At 35.4% G+C, this 14456-nt stretch overlaps 1 pseudogene; it reads right to left on the reverse strand.

The window, feature by feature from the left end:
- Nucleotides 1-10638: 10638 nt before the first annotated feature.
- LOC124095111 (leucine-rich repeat protein SHOC-2-like) overlaps nt 10639-14456 on the reverse strand; it is a 29982-nt pseudogene continuing 26164 nt past the window's right edge.

Consider the following 14456-nt stretch of genomic DNA (forward strand, 5'->3'; position numbering starts at 1 on the left):
CCCCACTAACTAGATAGTGTCTAGACTTACCGTAAATGGTTCATGCAATACCTGGTATCATCATGACAATGACTCCAAATTAGAAATGCTTCCAGTATAATATGAAAAACCGTGGCTTCTAGAGGCAAGAAAAGTCATAACCCTTAAAGAAAAAGTTCTGGCCTTATATAAGAAAAACTACAAACTTTAATGAAAGTAATAAAGAGATACTTAAATACATGGAGGGATGTCCCACATTCCAGGTGGAAATCTGAATATTTCAAAGATAGTATCTGTTCCCAACTTAACTCATAGATGTCAAATTATTTAATAAGATTAGTTTTGTGTAACTGGAAAGAAAAATCTTGAATTTTTGCCATAGGAATGAGCAAGTGAGTACATCTAACAATTTTTAAAAGGTTGGTTAGAGAAATTTTTCTGAACAAATCTAACAATGATCCTGTGATATTGTGGACAGGAATTATGACCATGATTGTTATTTTTATTATTCTTCTCATCCCCATCATAAAGATAAGGCTAAAGAGTAAAGGAAGTTACCCCAATTCACAGCCTGGAAGAGGCAGGGCCTCTTCCCCTTGCATCCAGGTTTCTTCCCCTCAATTCCTTCAGTCTCTCGCCAGGTCACAGGATGAGAAAAAAGCTCCTTAAACTTGAAATGGAGCCCACTGACCCCCAAACACACGCTTGCTGGCTGAGTACCCAGGGGACCTGGGGGAGTTCTCTTTATTTTCTGCTTGGGCAAACAAAGTTCCCTCTGGTCCATGGGCTTCAGCACAGGGTGCATGACTCCTAGAATGTCCGTATTATGTCCATGCCTTGTGTTTGCCCACTGATAGCAACCCCATGCCTCTGCAATTTTATATAAATCAAAGAGGTCAAATGCAAAGTCACTTTGAATGTGCAGCTACCAGGACAGTGCCTGGAACACAATGGGCGACAACCAACAGACAGACCTGGGCTCCCATGCTGTCCACGCCCAGGGCTCAGACCAAGAATGAGACAACACCTGGGGGTCCCCCCTGGGAGACATGCTTCTCCACACCCACATCTGCAGAAGCTGCAGGGGCCATCAACACAGAGAGCCTCCCAGGTCCTACCGAGGCAATGTCCACACCCAGCAGCCCAGCCCAGCCCAGCCCCATCTCAGGTAAGAGAGAGACTCACTCCACCCCACCCCTTTCCAGTGACACTCAGCATTGTCTGTCTTGAAAATCTTTTTAAATTTTTGAAATATAATACATACAGAAAAAGTCAAACCCAAGGGAGCAATACTTGGTTTGACCATGAAGCCGACTCTTCTTTCTCCTTCTTCTCCTTACCCCTCCCCTTTCCTTCTCATCTTTGAATGAATGAATGAGTGCTCCCTCTTCATAGGGATCCCCCTCTCCTCTCTCTTTTATGTAAACTCACTTTCTATTTGTTTTCTTGTTTCACTGCTAAAGAACTAACCACTACAATTTGACACTGTTCACTCAGGACAGGGATGAACTGACTTTTTGGCATAATATGAACATTATTACATTAATTACTTATATATCACATATATGCAATGTAATGTAACATGCCTATTAATTGCATATGTAAATGTATGCATTAATGTATAATTATGCAATGAGGAACACTTAAACTCTAAAATGCAGGAGAAACATTGTCAAGTGTGACAGTGTAGTGTAGATGTGTAATAAGTAGACACAGAGAATAGGAAGCAAAGCTAAAACTAAAGAGAAATTCACAACTTGTTAACCTTGAACCTAACATTAGTGTTCCCAGATTACAGCTGGGAAGTAGAGTCACTCTGATTTTTGTTTCTTTCACTCCAGTTTCATGAATTTTCAATACTTTACACTCCTATAGTCAGACAAAAATAATTCCCTTAAAAATAACTGCCTCTGCTGCTTGCAGCATGGCTGAGAGCCCCCCCCCACACACACAGGATCCCACAGTCAGTGGATCATATCACACATGGAGGCTATGATCCTGGGGTCCATCATCTTGACTTTCCTCTCTCTGGGCTCTGCCTCCTGGGGAGCTGTGAAGGCTCCTGTGAAGTACAACAGCCACTCAGTCAGTTTGTCAAACTACTGGATTTGTGAAGGAATGCAGGAAGAGGAGTAAATGAATCTTCAATATCTCAACTTCAAGCTCAAAATCACAATTGCACTAACATGTCAAGATATGCCCTTTCAATGGCTTTAATCTTATGACCACCTGACACCAGGGCACCATCTTAGTCTGTTCAAGCATTGTGCTATTTCAGGGGAAATTGGAAGCTGACACACTCTGGTTTAGTAAGCTGGATGTGGTACTGTGGAGCTCTGTGATAGGCTCTCGGCTTCAGAGGTCCTGGGCTGGAGTGGACCTCACACTCACACTGTGTCCTGGCAGCTTCCTTCACCCATCTGAGTCCTTGTTCCCCATTGATGAAACGGGAGCTGTAAGAGCTCTTGTGTTGGTTCAATTAGGTGATGTCTGCAGGGTGTTCAGTTCAGTGTATGGCACCTGGGAAGCACTCAGTTGATGTCACTGCTCTGCCTGAGCCCTCCTGCAGCAGGGCACTGATGGCAGCTGTAGGAGACACAAGCCCTCCAGAGGGCTGCATGTGTTTGTGTTTGCTTCTGCCCCAGGTCCACTTTACTCCAGTTCTCTTTGATTCTGCAACCAGTCAGTCACACTGCAAGCAGCTGTCATAGGCAAACAAGTATGTGGGTGTAGCTAAGGCTAATCCAGAACTACATAGAAACACATACAGGCAGCTAACGGACACCCTCTGTGTTAGGGGTTACAGTCTGATGCCTACAGAAAATTAGGAGCAGATTCGCACCCACCTTAGAACCTGGCAGGATGGCCCTGTAGAGTTGGGGCTCCTGCCCACAATCATATGTGTATGAATGGGTCACAGCACTCATCTATGGCATGAACACAGTGGTCACAGAATGGCAGTCCTATGGAATCCCACCCTGCAGTGTTGTGTCCTTGCCAAGGAGCATGACAGAGCATAGCAGCTGTGCCATTCTGTGGTAAGGAGCTGGGCTCCACACCTACCTGCTTCATAGCCTCATCTCCCCTCCACCTCCTCCCTCTGGATCAGCCACAGAAAACTGCTTGCTACCCACTCCTGGAGGTCTTTGCACAAGCTTTCTGCCCTACCGGGGAAGCCTGTGCTTCTCACTAGCCTTGTACCCCTGGTCTTGGTCCACATCACCTGCCCCAGCTGAATTGGGTACACACTGACGGTGCTGGAACCTCCCCCTTCTTTCCCCTTACATTAAATTTCCTGTTGCATCTTCACCTTCTTCCCTAAGAAGGAGGCTGCTCTGCTTCTTGTGCCAGAGGCCAGCTCCAGGCAGCAAGAACCAGGTCCTGTAGCAGTCCTTAAACCAAGGACATGATGAAAAGAACTGTTGAACTGAGTCCATGCTCAATCATGACAATGATTGACAGGCAGTTTATTGGGGTGCAGATGGAGTACACCAACGCTCAGGTGAATGAGGAGCATACCATTTCCTGTTTGCCCAGAGCTCCCATGCTTGCATACTTCCTGTTCAACACCATCACTCCCCAAGCACTGTCACCTGATCTTAGCACTATTAACTTGTTCCCAAGGGCCCCCATCACATGGTACCACAGTTACTGACAGCACTTGCCTGTTCCCTTGTAAGTACCTGGAGCACCGCCATGAGGGCTCCATTTCTTGACTCACTTCTGCTGCCTCAACATCCTGCTTGGTACTTGCCTTAATAACCAGTGTTGGTTGGATAGGGCAGAACTGGTGGCATGGGGCATCTTCTCCAAATCAGGCCCCCTTGAAAAGATGCATGCTCACCTCTTTCTCCTCTAATCCCAGGAACAGTCACCCCTGGAACACAGATATCAAGGCCAACCAAGGCACCAACCCCCAAAGACCCACAGACAAGTGAGAACACACAGGTGGGAAAAGAAACCCAGTACCACAGCAGGGAAGAACTGCATGGAGCAGAACCCCAGGGATAGGGTGCCATTACTCAGAGGATGCTGCAATAAAAGGGCCTATATAGGGCTGGCGTTGTGGCTCAGTGGTAGAGTACTTGCCTAGCACATTCAAGGCCCTGGGTTTGAACCTCAGCACCACATAAAAATTAAAAAAATTATTGTATACAACTATTTACAAAAGGGTCTACATAAATCCAACCATACCAAGAAAAGTATTTAATGTGAGTGAATGCTACAATCAAACCAAAAGGTAGATGTCAAAATGAGAGACACAGATCACTTATAGGACTATTGTGTACACTATGTGTGGGACACTGGAATTACACCCAAGCATCCACAAAAAACATTAAGAAGGATCATTTTTAAAATATTATGAAATATGAGCCTCCTTACTCTCCCTCCATTCATTAAAACACCAAATAAATATCTACTATTGTTTTGAGTCCCTCTTAAAGTTATAAAGGAATTAGAGGTATATATATATTGAACAACTGAAAAAATGTGTACCATCAGATGAGTAGGAAGAATTGGAGTACACTTGGGCATTATCCTGCCTTCAGCAATGTGCCATATAACTGGTAACAATGCCCAAATCTAGTGTTAACCTGAATAAAAAAAGATTTATTGGGGTCATAAATATAGCATATATTTAACTCTAAATTGTCTGTAGTTTGAATGCTAATTTGTCTGGTGCACACAGAGGAAGGAAGCAGATATACACTGGAGAAAAAACTGTGATTTTCTATGGCCATGTAAGATGTATGGGCTTTATTCCATGGGACCAGTGCACAGAGGAGTTGAATCTCCGGGATTTCCTCAAAGGAATTAGCCAGTGTTCTCTGTGAAGTGAAAACTGATGTTGCTAATATTTGAGCTTCTACCTTCTACTTGCCTAATTTAATAGGAATTCATGGGTTATTCAGCATTTAATATAAACCTATTAATACATTCCACTTTTTATGTGTCAGTTTCACATATTATATCTTTCAAGCAGTTGGTCCATTTGATCTATGGTATCAACTTTGTGGAATTAGGATTTTCATATTATGTATTTTCATATTATGCATTACTTTGTAATCCATGGGAGCTACAGTGATGTCTCCTCTTTCACTTCTGATGAGAAATCTGTGTTATCTTCTTTCCCGATTAGCCTGGCTAGAAAATTATTAGTTTTATTAGTTTTTGGTTTCACTAGTTTTCCCGATTTCCTATTTTCAATTTACTTATTTTTTGATTAAATTTGTTCTTTTAATTATTTCCTAAGACAGAATCTTAGACTGATTTTAGATCCTTCTTTAATATATGCTCACAGTGCTATAAACTTTCCTGTAGGCATCAATTTCACTTTACCCCACTAAATTTGATAAACTATATTTTGTTTTCATTTATCCCAAACTATTTTTGAATATTCAAATGCATATTGGTCAAAATAACCCATGTTATTGAGAATTACCCTAATATTGTTAATCTACAGTATTTTAGAATTTTTTGTTTGTCATTTATTGCTTAATCTCTTTGCAGTCTGACACAATTTTTATCATTTACATATTTTTTTAATTTATTGTATTGTATGGCCCAAAATGTGATCCATAAATGTTTCATGTGAACTTGAAAATAATTAATATTACGCCATTTAGTGATGGATGTCAACTGCATATAGTTGATTGATGGTACTGCTGAACTCAATTATGTTCTTACACCACATAAAAATAAAATAAAGGTATTGTGTCCAACTGCAAATAAAAAAAAGTGTTAAAAATACTTTGTACAACCCAAATTGTCAAAAATATTACTCTTAAGCTGGTTGGATTGGTGCATTCCTGTAATCCAAGCAGCTCAGGAGAACTGTAATTTTGATTTCAGCCTCACCAATTCAGTGAGGATCCACACAACTTTGTAAGTTGTCCTTCTCAAAAATAAAAAGGTCTCTAGCTAGATGCAGTGACACATGCCTGTAATCCCAGCAGTCCAGAGGCTGAGACAGGAGGATCATGAGGTCAAAGCCAGCCTCAGCAAAAATTAGGCACTAAACAACTCAGTGAGGTCTTGTCTCTAAATAAAATACAAAATTAGGCTGGGGATGTGGCTCAGTGGTCGAGTGCCTCTTAGTTCAATTCCTGGTATACCCAAAAATAAAAATAATAAAAAAATAAAATATAATAAAAAGTGTTGTGAATGTGGCTTGGTGATAAATTGAGTTTAAACCCAAGTACTGAAACAAAACCTTCCTCTTAGACAAATAATAAAGAAAAGCTGTAACGTATAAAAATTACTGGTGAGATAGGTAGGTAGGTATAAGCAAACTTGATGAACTCAAACTTATTTGAAGGTTCCCTTTGGAAGAAATACTAGCACTACTGTTACTTTTAAAGCTGATACTTATTTCACAGGATAGAAATGTACAAAAATGTACTAACCCTCAAGCCCCAATTTCAACATTTGTTTACCCTGACATCTTAAAACAGCTAATTCAGAGACACACACACACACACACACACACACACACACACTTTCTCTGTAACACACACACAAACACACACACAATACACCAAGAAAGCATTTTCTTCATAGCCCATGGAGAACATGATAGAATACTATTAGGATTAAAAGGCTCAGAGAAAGGGGAAATTATTTCTAATAATTCAGTAATTACATTACAGGACAGTCCACATTTCCAGATTTAAAAGTTTGTTAAAAAAACTGTATTTTGGTGTTTTATAAACAGCAAATATAAACAATAAACAACTATATTGAAGGACACTTACCACATACTTTGTTGAATGTTTTGAATATTTATATACCTTATGCATGTTATTTACTGCTTCAAAGTTTTCTAAAGTTTAAATGGTAATGGTAATGGCAGAACAATTACAAATATATTAATATGAACTTTCCAAAAGTAATTTTATATAGTGAAAATAATCAACAACAAGTACATTATTTAAAGGCTGTTTACACTTTTAGTCTTGAATCATAATTCAGAATAACAAAGTATTTAACATAGTACAAACCCCATTAGAGATCAGGGAAACCTCATCTTTAATAGAGAAAATTTCAAACAGTGAAAACTTTGTTGTATTCTTATTTAACAAGTTTTCAAACTAGTTTAAAGGAGTCTAAAGTGAGAGAAAATAGTAAATGAGGAAAAAGTATACACATGTAATTTTCTATTAAATAATAATATTAAAATAAGTAAACACAACATTATTTTTAGTAGTGAGTGCCAAGTTTTAAGAACTAGCTAGATAGACATAATTACTGAATGATTTCTTCAAAATAATGGAAATAAATGCTATGATGTCTGTTCCAAATGCCACTTATGCATTAAGCTTTATCATACCAGTGAACTGTTAAATTCTCCACATAAATGATACCAGTAATGATCAAATGTAACTCAGATAACAGAAAACTTTATGGTTACCGATAAAGCACACATAGACTCAAATCAGATTTTCCAATTAAGTGATTTATAGGAGTATTGATACTATCAGAAATGCTTACTTCTCCATTTAAACATTATCCCATTGCTAATAGAATTGTTAGAATATATCTCTAATAATTTGCACAAAGACTGAGTCTTTACTCTTGTGAAAACAGCACCATTGTGTATGACTGTGTGTGTGTGCATGCATGTGTGTGCGTGTGTGTGTGTGCTGTGGGCTTGGTTCTCAAGACTCACTCCATCAGTCAGCAATTTGATGTTACATACTGATTTTGTTAGAACAAGGAATTTTACTAATACCTACTTACATACTATCATAATATACAAATCTAAGAATAAACATTTTCCCCAATATATCATGTTCATATAGAATGCAAAATTTACAGAACCTGTCACAAGACAGCTCAATTCCAACTACTGAAACTGTGGAGACTTTTTCCCACCAAACTTGAGAATGGTCCCAGTCTGAAGTAAACTACTATCTAACTAAAGTCTTGATCACAGACAGGTATTTACACTCAAGGCAGTTTATATCTACAATGTATAAATGTCAGTGGAATATTTACCAGTGTATACAAAAACAAAATTTTTAGGGTCATGAAAACAAATTCCAGTTTTTTTTTAAAGAGAGAGAGAGAGAGAGAGAGAGAGAGAGAGAGAGAGAGAGAGAAATTTTTTAATATTTATTTTTTAGTTTTTCAGCAGACACAACATCTACTTAACATCTACTGTATGATCCAATCACTGTACACCAACAAGGCAGCTTGCAGATCCAGAGAGCCCATTAGATTTTGGCTATAAAAACTCTCTCTTGCCAGGTCCTTGCTCTCTCCTTTTTCTCTCATGTTCCCTGTCTCTCATTCTCCCTTTTACTTTTTTTCTCTCTTTTATTTCTCTCTCTCTCTCTGTCTCTCTCTCTCTCTCTCTTTGTGTTAATCAGACACGGGCACAGTAAAGGTCTCTTGGTTGCTCTGAGTGTAGAGGTCACATTTTTTTTAGATATAATGAAAATATAAAGTGAAATTAACAATAATAAAAACATATTTAGCTTGTATATAATTTTGAACCTTGGCTGAGTTATACATTATATTTTTATATGAGATCACAGTAATCTTTTCAATAAATTTATCTTTGAATATAACTTTAAATTAACTGAAATCTGGCCCACTTTGAAGTTATTTTGACATGCTCTAAGGTAGGAGGCAGAGCCTTATCTCAGGTAAGGCAGGGCTCTTAGGTAAAGTGTTTTAGTTGTAAAGCTGATCTTTGTCTCCCTTTTAAATATCATTTTATAAAATTTACAAATATTGTTTTTTGACTCTGTATGAATGTTAGTAGTACAATATGACATACATATGAAACATTAATTAAGGAAAGGCTGAGAGCCCTTAACATTTTTTTCAATGTGGAAAAGTGGCAAAATGTTTTTATTTTTTTAAAGAGAGAGTAAGAGAGAGAGGGGAGAGAGACAGAGAATTTTTTTTTTAAATATTTATTTTTTAGTTTTCGGCAGACACAACATCTTTGTTTGTATGTGGTGCTGAGGATCGAACCCAGGCCGCACGCATGTCAGGCGAGTGTGCTACCACTTGAGCCACATCCCCAGCCCAATTCCAGTTTTTAAAATGGAAACTAAAATGACCCTTTTTTAATGTTATTTTCAAAATTAAGAATAAACCCAGAAATGTTTCCTGAGAATTAGTGTTACCAGAAGGCATTTTATTTAATAGCAGTACTGATATCTACTTTATAAAACATTCTCATATTTTCTAATCAACATTCATGGTACCCACTTTAATATCAATACTCTAACATATTCAAAATTTCACAAATCAGATTGTCATTTTTTTTCCAACTGTCTGAATGATTTGTGAAGCTAACCAAGTCAATAAAATTAAATCAAGATAAAGGTTTATTTAATATATTTAAGTATGCTATCTTTCTTCTGGTGCAGGCAGAAGGAGACCTTTGCTCAAGTTTTATTCATTATATTTAATATTGGTAGATATTAGGAATTAATTCCATTACCTTTGAATTACACTAAATTGTTTCATCTAATATAAGAGTAACCATATATCATGACTTTGCTGAGACTTGTCTAATGGCTTAGAAATAACTTAGATCTAAAACAAAAGATCAGAACTAAAATTGTCACAGAAGAACAAGATTAACTGACACAGAAGAATTTAGTTTTTTTTAAATGATACATTCTACAAGATAAATTAGAAATGTGCAATATTAATTTTTAGAGCACCTTTCAATATATGTAAAAAATTAACATTTGGTGCATTTTTCACCTCTGGCACTTTCTTTTTTTTAAAGAGAGAGAGAGAAAAAGAAAGAGAATTTTTTAATATTTATTTTTTAGTTTTTGGTGGACATAACATCTTCATTTTTTATTTTTATGTGATGCTGAGGATTGAACCCAGCGCCCTGCACATGCCAGGTGAATGCGCTACCAGCTGAGCTACATCCCCAGCCCCACCTCTGGCACTTTCTATCATCTAATGTTTTCATGAGTACCCATGAAGTCTGTAAATTATTTAATATCTCCCCCTTCTTTATGTATGAAATAAAAATCTGAGATTTAAAAAGTACTAACTTCACACAAAGGAGGGCTATTTGATATCACTATTTCTGTTTTACTGCTACGGATTAACAATGAGAAACATTGAGATCAACAGTTTTACAATTCTCTGACCATCTCATTTACTAAGCATCAGAGACTAAACATAATTTCTTGAATAGAGTTTGTGTGCATGCACATGAGTCCTATTGCTCTTTCAGGACTGTAAACAATATATAAAAAATTAAATCTTAAATTGCAAAAGAAGTTAAAAAAATTCTACCTGATACGACAATTAGTAATAGGAAAATGTAATAATAATTCACAAAAGTAGTTTACCTATCATTTTTCCTAAGAGAATCATATATAACTATTCTGTCACTTGAATTTAATAACTTCATAATTTTTTGGCAATTTTTAAGCAAACTGGCACATCAGAATACAAAACAGAAAAAATATCAATCAATTTCAGCAAAGAAAAATTATAAGTCTTTTCTACAAAAGACTTATAAAGATCTAAATTCCTCTATTTGCAGAAACACATAATGGAATCTTTATAAATCTGCCATGTATATCAATATCTACATAAATATATACAGATATAGATATGGCACATTAATGGCAAATGATTTGAACAATGTGTGGGATCAGCAGAGCTTTGTCAGACCATAGCATGATATGTACCCCTCATTTTTAAGAACTGAATGATGAAAGAAGATCCCCTAGCAACAATCTGAGGTAGAATGTGACTGAGTGAACAGTTCCCAATACTCATGATTGTAAGCTTGCTGCAGAGAGCCAGCTCAAAAGGAAGGCAATGTAGGTTAGGGTTGTCATTCAAATACAGTTCTTCAAGGTTTTCCAGTGTACCTGTTTTATTTTTTTAAATCAATAATTAAAAAAAAAAAACATTAGTTGCTATACAAAGGTGCAAGTGGGAATTAATATATAATACATATTTCCCACTCTTCTCTCCATTTTAAAACACTTAGCACCATCAATCTCAAACTTCACGACATATATAACTTATCTGGGAAGATTTTCTAAAACCCTGATGACCAGGTCACACTCCATAACAATTTATTCAGAACTTCTTCTTTTATGCTTGGTTTTTAAGTTTAGTTTTTTGAAAATGCTCCAACTCTAGAGATCTTTTTGATAGAGTTTGGCATTCATGTGTGTGTCAGTATGTGTGTATGTTTGATATAGATCTTTCATGAAGAAAGTTACCACATATTTGGTAGGTAAACCAAAATAAATTCATGAAGTCTTTCAAAAAGTTTCCTTACACTATTATTCTTATTTTACACATAAGAAGTTCCAGTCTTCGAGCAAGAGTTTGTGTAGATTATTCAAAGACATAAAACTAAGAAGTGAGAGATTCAGATTTTAAATTACTAACAATCTCCAAAACCATTGTGGTTTTTTTTGTTGTTGAACCTTTGTTTTTTATATATTTATATGAGGTTCTGAGGATCAAACCAAGCACATGCTAGGCAAGAGCTCTGCCACTGAGCCACAATCCCAGCTCCCCAAAACTATTTTTAATTACTAATCCAATATTGTTTTAAGCACATTATAGATGGCAGGACAGTATACATAGAATTATTAATTTAAGAAGTCACAGTTATTTAGTATGTGACCTTAACTAACTCTGTGTAAACAGTATTACAACCTTCACTTATAAAATTAAAGGTGGTCATAATTATATGAGATAATGAATATAAAAATATTTGGCAAAATTTTAAAATGCACCCAAATATTAATATTAATCAAATATTATTATTGAGCCTTAATACCCACAATAATAATTTGTTTCAAGTCTGTGTGATTTTTCAAATTTAGGAAAACAGAAAATAATTCTTTTAAATTAAGATTTCAGAAAACTTATTGGAAATATAAATATACCATAGTATATTCAAAAATACAATATTAATTGTAATACCCCATGGGGAAACAATCAAAGCACCCACTAACATTAAGTATCAGTACTCCATAAAAAAACTCAGAATGCTAATATAACCTCAGATTACAAAAACAGATTTATCTGAAATACTGTGTGAAAATACAATGGTTAATTACTAGTAGAGTTAATAATACATAGAGTTCCTACCAATTTCCTTAGGAAGATGATTAAGCAGGTTATCTCCATGGCTTAGATGTGTGAGATTGGTAAGGTAACCAATGCTTCTGGGAAGAGTGGTCAACTGGTTGTTTGTCAAGACTAAATTCTAAAAAAAAAAAAAAAAAAACAATAAAAGTTATATGCACATTTCATACAACTATATAAATTTAAAATAATACTTCCACAAAAGAATAAAATAACAGGGGAATTAAATCAGATGAGTCTTAATAAGTTAGAGGATCTTCTTTCAAAAATTATCATTTGCTAGAAATTTAAAAGGAGATTATGTGAAATTAAAACTCAGACCTAATCCCTATAATAGAAAAATCTATCTGGTCCAAAAATTAAAAAATGGTGCAGAATTAGAAAGATGAGTTCCAAAAAATCCAATCATATTCTTATAAAGCCCCTGACATGATTTATCTGTAAATCTTTAAGATAACCAATTTCATTTGGCAAGGATTCTAATTTGTTCTCCTCTATATCCAGCTCTTTTAACTTCTTAAGGTTTCCCAGACCTTGGGGAAGCTTCTTTAGAAGATTGTTTGAAAATATTAGAACCTACAGAGAAATAATTTACATTTTGATAAAACATGATATGGAATTTTACATATATGTATTTCATTTTTATATTGGCCATATATATGACAATTGTGAGGCTTAAAAATTTATAAGCAATGATAATTTTTCAAACAGTGAGTATTAGGATAGGTAACATTCAATTAAATTACATAAAATATTTAATTTAGTACTCTAAAAACTTTCAAACCCAGTAGAGTTATTGGAAATAATCTTTTAATGTCTAAATTAAAGTAAAAATTTGACTAAAACTCAATGATAAAATAATTTAAAAACATTAATTTTTTCATGAATATCATATAGTTAGTTAATCTGATACTGAAAATTTGCAAATGTCTATGAAACCACCTGTTGTAAACAATCACTTAAGAAAGGTCACAACTGACAATCCATGCTATTTATAATTTATGGTATTTACTACATTTCAATCATTCTAAAAAAATAAAATTGGGGGAGGGAGGAAGATGGCCTTGTTTTCTAATAAAGTATAAACTACCAGAGGAGTAAGAGTCAGTCATGCAATGGGGTTTTGAAACAAGCACTAAAAAGAAAGGTGTTCAGAGACTTCTAGCTAATTTTATATCTTCTTATTTCACCCATGCTTTCAATCACACAATACTATTTCATCTTACCACATTAAATAAACAAGATTTTTTAAAAAACATGATATGGGAAAATTTTTTAAAAGTTGGAGTACTATTAGTAAGCTTTACTCATCAAAAAGATGAGAACTTTAGGGATTCAGGCAGAAGTGATTATCCCTGACTAAGAAGGTGAGAATAAGATGGATCATTATTCAGTGAATGAATTTTTAAAGAAAAAAAAAGGATGAGAAGAGTTAGATGAACAACTGGAATAAACATACAGACCTGGAAACACGCTAGATTTCCAACAAAAAGCAGGTGAGTGATTTAGGATGGAAATTAGGTCAACATCATACAATAAAAGGTTCTAAATGCCTGTCTCAGGTATCCATAATTATTAGGGTAAACAAGATATGGCTTTTAAAAAGAATTCATAAAAATGGCCTAAAGATGCTGAATTTTAATACCCCTTCCTTCAAAGTTATATTAGAGCATTCAAAACTACCACCTTTTAGTGGGCAATGGTAATATTGAACCTAGACTAACTCACATTCATTACTATTAAATATTAATGATTAGTATTCAGCAGTATTGAGCCTAGAGTAATTGATCCAATACTGCACCATCCTAACAGGGTCATATGTTTAAGAGAGTTCTTATTATCATCACTTTTAATTGTGACCTTCAAAGAGAAATCGCTTATTTTATATAAGTAGATAATTGAGAAAGAGACTGAGAAGTTTTAAATGCTCACTAATACTCACTCACCTGAAGAGAAACAAGACCAGATAAATCCTCAGGGATCATTCTTAGCTGATTATTGGCTAAATTCAATTCTATCATGATGGTCCAAGTTCCAAAGTCCAATGGAAGTAATGTTAACTGAATGTCCTGGCAAAGACTAAATGCAGCATTTCATGTGGAACCATTAAAACAAAGCTCCATGTGTACAGTCTTTTGGAAAAAAATAATCTTAAACCTTATTCCTCTTCTGGATATCTAAATCAGGGATTTACAACCAGTAACAAAAGCATTGATTTTCCAAGATTTTTGCATAGTACCGAGCTTTTGCTTTGAAGTTAAAAAGGAAGTTTGTTTCCTATGTGAATATGATTAATGGAAATATAAAAATACTACACAGAGAAACAACTTCAGAGTTCAAAGATAATAGTCATAAATTTGATGCTTTAT

The sequence above is a fragment of the Marmota monax genome, unplaced genomic scaffold (assembly GCF_021218885.2).
Source record: "Marmota monax isolate L192 unplaced genomic scaffold, Marmota_monax_Labrador192_F-V1.1 WCK01_AAM20220418_F8-fsc00435, whole genome shotgun sequence".
In the NCBI taxonomy this organism is placed as follows: domain Eukaryota; kingdom Metazoa; phylum Chordata; class Mammalia; order Rodentia; family Sciuridae; genus Marmota; species Marmota monax.